A 7845-nucleotide genomic window follows, 5' to 3' on the forward strand; every position below is an offset into this window, starting at 1 on the left:
CCTAGAACCGCTAGACCACCGCGGCCGGCAGTGTCTCTTCCTTAGACAAGTTATTAGCGGCGCATCTATTAGACTGCACTTCCAAGGGCTCAGTACGTGTTATATTATGCCTACTGAGGAGAACAAGTTCATAAAGTTTAAGAATGCTCACCACCAGGAGCGATGCCTGTTTGTAGTGTATGCTGACTTTGAATGCCTTCTCGCTCCCGTGACCCGCTGTGAAGGTGACCCTACAGCCTCACACACACCACCTTTACAGAAAAACATGTACCATATGTGGCAGCGTACCAAATTGTATTGTCCTATGGTTCCAGTCTTAACCGCTACAAATCTTACGTAGGGGATAATACTGCAGTTTGACTGCTCATTGAGCTCGAAAAATTTTCACGGGAGGTTGATAAGTTTCATAGTGGCAACGTTCCCATGACCAAATCGAAGGAGAATGAAGATTTGTATAATAATGCGGTTGATTGTCACATTTGTGGGCTGCCGTTAGACAGAAAAGCGCAAAATCCTCTTAGGGACCACTGTCATCTTGAGGGAGGGGGGGGGGGGGGGGTTGTGGTGCAGCTCACAATGCGTGCTATTTGAAGTATCAGCTACCAAGGCACACACCCGTTTTCTTCCATAATTTAAGCTAGTATGACACTCGCTTTCTAGTTGAGCACTTGGCGGATTTCGGCTTGGAGAACAATCAGGTCAGTGTCCTACCTGAGAGCGTCGAGAAATACATTTCATTCTCCAAACTAATGGCGCTAAGAATTACACTCTGCTTCCTTGATACGCAACATTTTATGCAGGCTCCACTCCAGAAACTCGTTGAAACTCTACCTCGGGACAATATGCATATCACTAGTGCTGCATTTCCCAACGACGGAAAGTTTCAACTTGTGACTAGGAACGTGGTTTTCCCATATGAGTATGTGGATAGTATGGCGAAACTCAACGAAACCAGGCTACCCAACATAACCGCATTTTCCAGTAGCCTTCAGGCGATGTCATAACGGATGCAGAATATGACCATGCCATGAATGTCTGGCGGGAATTCAATATTTCAACTTTAGGAGCGTACACACAGCTTTACATGGACACAGATGTGCCCTTACTTGGGGATGTTTTCGAGAAATTCCGGAGTATATGCATGGCCACATATTCCCTGGATCCCGCCTTTTATTACACGTCACCTGGGTTGTTTTGGGATGCAATACTCAAGAAAACGAAGTGCAGCAATGAATTATTTACCAATGCTGACATGCTTCTTTTCTTTAAGCAAGGGATCCATGAGGGACTTTGCCAATGTGTCCATAGGCACGCGAAGGCAAATAACCTGCAGATGTGTGACAGGTTCAACGCAGCCCTTGATTCGAGTTACATAAAGTACCTGGATGTAAATAACTTTTATGAACATGCCATGCAGCAGTCACTGCCAGCTGGTGAGTTTCGATGAGTGCCTGAAGACGAGTGCAAGAGATTACGTGGAATAATCATGGGGGGGTATAGCAGCTGATTCTCATGTAGGGTATGTCGTGGAGGCAGAACTCATATACGATATTAGTTTGCATGATACTCATGCTGATTTTCTGCTGTATCCAGAGCAACTAGTTCCACGAGGCGGCTCCATGCCAAAACTGATGACAACATTGGGGGATAAGTGGAGATACATTATTCATTATCGTAATCTCCAGCAGTGTCTCAGCGTGGGTGTGGAGCTGGTTAGAATCACCCAGGCTATCTCATTCAAGCAGACCCCCAACGTGAAATTTTGATTAGAGCCGAATGGGATGGGTGTTGTGGCATAAGATAATGCATTGCCAGACCGAATTTTAACCGGGTCACCATATTCAATAAGAACTTTGTTGCTGTGAAGATAGCGAAGACTGCAGTAGAGTTTACGTAACTTATTTATGTGGGGATGTGCATACTAGACCTGTCCAAACTCCACATGTATAGTTTTCATTGTGAGTTTCACCAACCAATAGGATGCTGCGTGTGGTGTCACCGCCAGACACCACACTTGCTAGGTGGTAGCCTTTAAATCGGCCGCGGTCCGTTAGTATACGTCGGACCCGCGTGTCGCTACTATCAGTGATTGCAGACCGAGCGCCGCCACACGGCAGGTCTAGAGACACTTCCTAGCACTCGCCCCAGTTGTACAGCCGACTTTGCTAGCGATGGTTCACTGACAAATTACGCTCTCATTTGCCGAGACGATAGTTAGCATAGCCTTCAGCTACGTCATTTGCTACGACCTAGCAAGGCGCCATTAGCAGTTACTATTGATGCTGTAAAACATGTTCCGTCAAGAGCGATGTTCACCAATTATGGATTAAAGTTAAGTATTCCGGCAGCTACGTACGTTCTTTGCTACTATAACTTCCTTGTCCTGTTCCAGACCTCACGCCAGGCTGCGTGAGCTTAAACGCGTGCCTTTCGGCTTCCTCCTAGTGGATTGGCTGTCTTGCCAGTCCACAACACTGCGAATTAAGAAAAATTGCCCCATACATGTGAAGAATATCGATTTAATTATTTGCATAAATTTTTTATACCAACGTGTTGTTAGCAGTAGGAGGGTGTGCATGAGTGGGTGACATGGAGCAGAGCAGCAAGTAAAGTGACCTACACTAGGTTAATTTAGATAAATTCGAAGAGTGTACCAGAAAATGGTGGGAGGACATATATCATTACTTAATTTGTTGTCAAAGTGAGTGCAATAGTTTAAAGAAATGGGGGTGAAATGCAAAAACGCTTAATAGAACAATAGTTTAAGTGCTGACAAAGGGCCGAATATTAGGTTAAGACACTCAGAGTACAGTGCCGAAGATTAGGTTGTGTATCATGTTTGCCCCATGTTATTACTTCTTACAAGTCCTAAATGTTTCCAAGCAGCAGAGAATGATGAGAAAGAGAAATCCAACTCTCCCAAACTGAATTTTTTATAAATAAACAATAAACCCTTGAATTTCCTGTTATGAGACCCTTCCTCTCCACCTCAGAGCCACCAATTTCCATATATTCCATACACTGCTTTGAATCCCCTAAATTGTTTAAATAACCAATATTCCACATGTTGTCTGCATTGTTTAAACAATATTTCATACACAGCAATCGAATTCCCTCCAAACTACCGATCAACTGAGTCTTTTTCCGGCCAATTCCCAGGAGGGACGGTGGGAGGGAAGAGGTTAATTAAATGATCAATTTAATTAAGTAGTCAATCAAATTGATGAGAGTGAGAGGGGCTATTCCGATAACTCAGAACTGAAAGTGTGCCTGTAGCAGTGAGGGGAAGGGGATGGTTGGAGGTTTCCTGGGGGGAGGGGAGTGGGAGGAAGTGTGGGAACAACAGGTTAAGGACCTATCAATCAAAAGGAAGGATCCTGTTAACAGAACAATAGGTTAATAACCTGTCAATCAAAGGAGAACAATAGGTTAAATACCTGTCAATCAAAGGAGGACAATAGGTTTGCCTCTGAGTGCATACCTGACCCTTATGTGGGCAACCCACACTAACAAAATATGCTTGCGGCGGCTTTGGTCCACTACTCGCGTGAGAGGTAGATTCCGTCAGAGTCGCTGGCTTCACTGCTCTTATTTTGGTCATCGACACCGAGCAAGGTTTCCACAAGTTCTGGAAACCAGGGACTATCCGAAAATTTCAAATGTGTCTGGGAAATCAGGAGAATATCAGGGAAATTTGAAAAAGAAAACAGTGAAAAATCTCGTTTTTGTCTCACTAGATGAAGTGGTTTGTTTACTTAGATGTCACGCATCGTCGCTGGCTGGGTGCAGGCAGCTGAATACGTGCGCCGCTTCCCTACTCTCTCATTCCTGCTGCTTCTCCCCTTGCTACCACTCCCTTCAGCTTGCAGTCAGTGCTCCAGTCACTTCTTGCCTCTAGCCTAGCAGCTGCCGATGAGAGACAGGGAGGCGTGAGGAGTGGTTTGTTTGGATCCGATTCTCAGAGACGTAGACGCAGCGGGCTGAGACGGCGGTCATGTGTGCATAAGTTGTGTCTGAGTGATTACGTGAACGTGTGTGTGCCCTGGTTTTCTGACACAGGCTATGGCCGAAAATTTAGTTGTGACAGTGTGACTGTCACAAGTTATCTGTTGCACAAATTGATCAATGGCTCTGAGCACTATGGGACTTAACATCTGAGGTCATCAGTCCCCTAGAACTTAGAACTACTTAAACCTAACTAACCTACGGACATCACACACATCCATGCCCGAGGCAGGATTCGAACCTGCGACCGTAGCGGTCGCGTGGTTCCAGACTGAAGCGCCTAGAACCGCTCGGCCACACCGGCCGACACAAATTGATCACCGGAATCCCATTTCATCATCGTGCTGTCCGTGACTCGTGAACAGCTGGCCACACGAAAGGATTTCCGCGACGGGCCAAAACCGCAGACCATTTCTGCAGGTATCTCTGATGGATCGAGTCTGCTGACCTGAAGCCCTTCGTTTCTCACTAACGTGCAAGCTCTGGCCGTCTCACCGATGTGCCCGCAGGCCGAGTCTGTACACGAGACTTCCAGGGCACCCTGGACTACATCGAGGAACCGGAATTATTGGCGTTCGCCATATCGCAGGGCTCGTTGGTCTACGGGTATGATTCCTGCTTAGGGTGCAGGAGGTCCCGGGTTCAAATCCCGGACGAGCCCTAGCGGATTTTCGCGGCTTATCCGCGGATACAGGTCTGCGGTGCTCCTGGGCACGTCAGCGGCCACGAGCGATGGATTGCACAATTGCGACTGTCTCACTGCAAGTGCGTTTTATAGATATTTTAGTTATTCTAGTACATTTTGGTACTTCAAAAGTAGTTTATATATTAGAAAGTATGGACGATAAGAAGAAGAAACTAGTGGCAGTCGCTGGAGTTTTGTACGCTATGTACGTATATATTTCTCGAAAGAAAAATCACACAATACCTGTAAATAACAGACATGACACAACTGGTAATAAGCGACAATAACGAACGTAGTAGAACCAATATTTTATTGGTGGTCACCTGCAGTGTTGGTTTACACAACTCTTCCCCATCTTGTACACTTCTTTTCAAGAGGCCTACTTTTTCTGAGATTATTTCTTGAATCAGTGAAAGTACTTTAAATCTGTCTTGCGACTCCAAGGAAGTGCGTATTTTTGTAACCAAATGTGTTTCATTTTATTGCAACAAAATAACATCAGCGGTCTTAGTGAAACACATATACCATTTGGCTTGCTTTCTCCATTTAAAAACAGTTCGTTGCAAAAGATGTTGATGTTAGTACTAAAAATTTTTGATCACATCAGGAAACGTCGTCTGCTTGCAAGTTTTTTTAGATATTTCCTCTGGCGCTATTGTTTCTTCTAGCGTAGTTGCAAAGAAGTATTTAAAATACCTTCAGTTATTATAAAGCAGCTACGAACAATATGATCACACAAACGAAGAGTTTTTTTCCTACAACTTCATTTTAAATTTTGTAGCTTAGTTTTTATAACAACGCTGTGGTCCACAGTTGGAATACTGTCTAGAAATTTTTCAACCATCACTTTGTACGCCCTATTTTGTACGTTCTTGTTTGCGTAATGTTCATGTGTCAGTTTTCACAAACAATGTATTTCACGGTACAATTGTATGTTTTTCGATATTGTCATTGGTCCCTCTCCTTCATTATCTTCGTAGCGACTGAAACTTACAGTCTCTTGAAAGCCACTCATTCAGAAGTGGCGTATTTTGGGTAACAGCTGCAGTTCTTTTTAAAATTTACTTCCTTTGGTAAAACAAAGCGCAGGTTGCACAATGTCACCTCGCTTAACATCGTAAATTACTTGCAGTTGTGACAGGGTCCTGAAACAGTGGCTTATTAAACGAGAAAATGTGGCAAATTCAGGTCAAAAGTTTGTGAAAAATCACATTTTCGATATAAAAACAAACGTGTAATTTCTTAACTTATCCTATTGCAAAGCCACACTAATTCTCATTTCAGTAGCAATCGAAGACTTAAAAAAATTAGATCATTCCATTATATAAGTCTACAGTTACTTGTATGACGCGGTAGATTAGAAATTTCACATTCTTATCGTGTAGAAACATACTCCAGTGTTTCCATGCTATCACAACATCTCGTTTCGATAACTCGGACCGTTTGTGAGGCATGAGGAAGGCTGTGAATACTTCATTCTCGCATTCTGCGGGTACAGTCTCAAGGTCGGGTCCCACAAAGCACACAGGCAGAAGCTGCAGGTATCAAAGAATCCGCCGGAAATATCCGTGGCTCGTCAGGAAAATCCGTTTTTTTTTTTTTTTTTTTTTTTTTGTGGCATCTCGCCTTCGAAGGTGCACCAGCTTTTAATTGTTGCAGAAGTGCTGTCAGCAAACAACTTTTCGTCCTCAGTCATGATGTAGCAAGTCTCGCAATGTTCTAGTAAAGTATCACGGTGAAACCAAGCAGGTGGAATTCGATGCTGAATGGCTAAATGAATGGAGGTTTGAGGGCATCAAGGCCCACAAGACGTCAGAATTCCACTATGCGGCAGGTCTTTCCTTCTCAGAAACACGGGGAAGATGGCCGTAAACAGCCATGTGGAAAGAGCTAAACACTACAAGGCAGTGGAGGCGGCAAGAGGACAGCGGACATCGTCTTTTTCATCAGTCCTCGGTAAATGAAGTGCTATAACTGTTACGTGACACATATACTCTCAAAGGCTACACATCATCTCACTGACCTTAATGGGATTTTATTTTCAATGACGGCATTTTTTGTGCTGCCGTTTTGGTGATGCTTTTTGTCATTAAAAGGGTATTCCAACAATGCGGGAACGTTGGGCGAGCGGGGATACCTTGCCAATAGAATGCAGCTGAGAAGTGACCGACAGACTTCGGCATTTTCGACATACTCTTGCGCACCTTGATGTAACCTATCCTTTTCTAATGTCAAGTTTTGGTGTTTTATTACGGAACCTTGCCACCAGTTTTTCAGAGGGAGGATCGGCAAAGTACGCCTCGCCGCTCTGCTTTCCCGACGATTCTGTTATTGCTTCCTCCTTAGACGAGAGTGTTGATTTATTAATCCCTTCTTCATCGCGCATGCTTTCTGAAACCAGACATACCTATCTACTGACTGCCTCTGCTCTTTCCCTGATAACACGTACATGCCAACTCTCTTGATTTAGGCGGGAGACTCCCGATTTTCAGCTTTTTCTCCCAGCTATTCCATTATTTCTCCCGATTTTTTACTAATGGTCGTCAAACTTCACACAGCTGTTTTGAAAACCCGTCATTTCGATTTTTGGCCAATTGTGGAAAGGCCTTTGCGAATTGGCCCTTTTAACAATGTACTTCTGGGAGTTTGTACGAAACAGGACATATTGTAGCTGTACTTTTTCCTCTTTCCTGCGCATTTTGAAGAATGTATACTCGTACTGCTCAGTTTTGTGCTCTGTTTGGACTCGAGTCTGTGTGTTGTCACTGTGCCAGCTCAGTGCTATCAAGTTAGTGGTTTTCTCACTAGATCTGGTGGTTCTGAGTCCCTGGCCAGTGGTTGGTGGGACTTGGGTAGATTTTAAACATATTAGGTTGGTTTTATGGTCAAATAACTTTTAAAAATCACTTGATAGCACTGTGTAATTGATTAACGTCAACTATCTCTTGAATTTATGTCACCAAACATTTATGATACATGGTATTCTGTCTTCGTTCCTGTATTGTTACGCGTTGTAGTACTAATAAATATGCCGCTGCACGCATTGTGCGTACCTATAGCGCCGTTGTTAACGTGGTATTTTTTACATCACTGGACATTGTTTTAGCGCGAACATCGGCAAAGTAAAGGTACAATATGCCCAGAAATCTCGTATT

The 7845-nt window shown here is 43.9% G+C and overlaps 1 non-coding gene across 1 annotated transcript; it reads left to right on the plus strand.

Annotated features, from left to right (window-relative positions):
- Positions 1–4594: 4594 nt before the first annotated feature.
- On the plus strand, positions 4595–4666 carry Trnap-agg. Its single transcript has one exon. It is a non-coding gene; the product is annotated as a tRNA-Pro (tRNA).
- Positions 4667–7845: the final 3179 nt, after the last annotated feature.

Source organism: Schistocerca piceifrons, chromosome 4 (genome assembly GCF_021461385.2).
Source record: "Schistocerca piceifrons isolate TAMUIC-IGC-003096 chromosome 4, iqSchPice1.1, whole genome shotgun sequence".
Lineage (NCBI taxonomy): Eukaryota > Metazoa > Arthropoda > Insecta > Orthoptera > Acrididae > Schistocerca > Schistocerca piceifrons.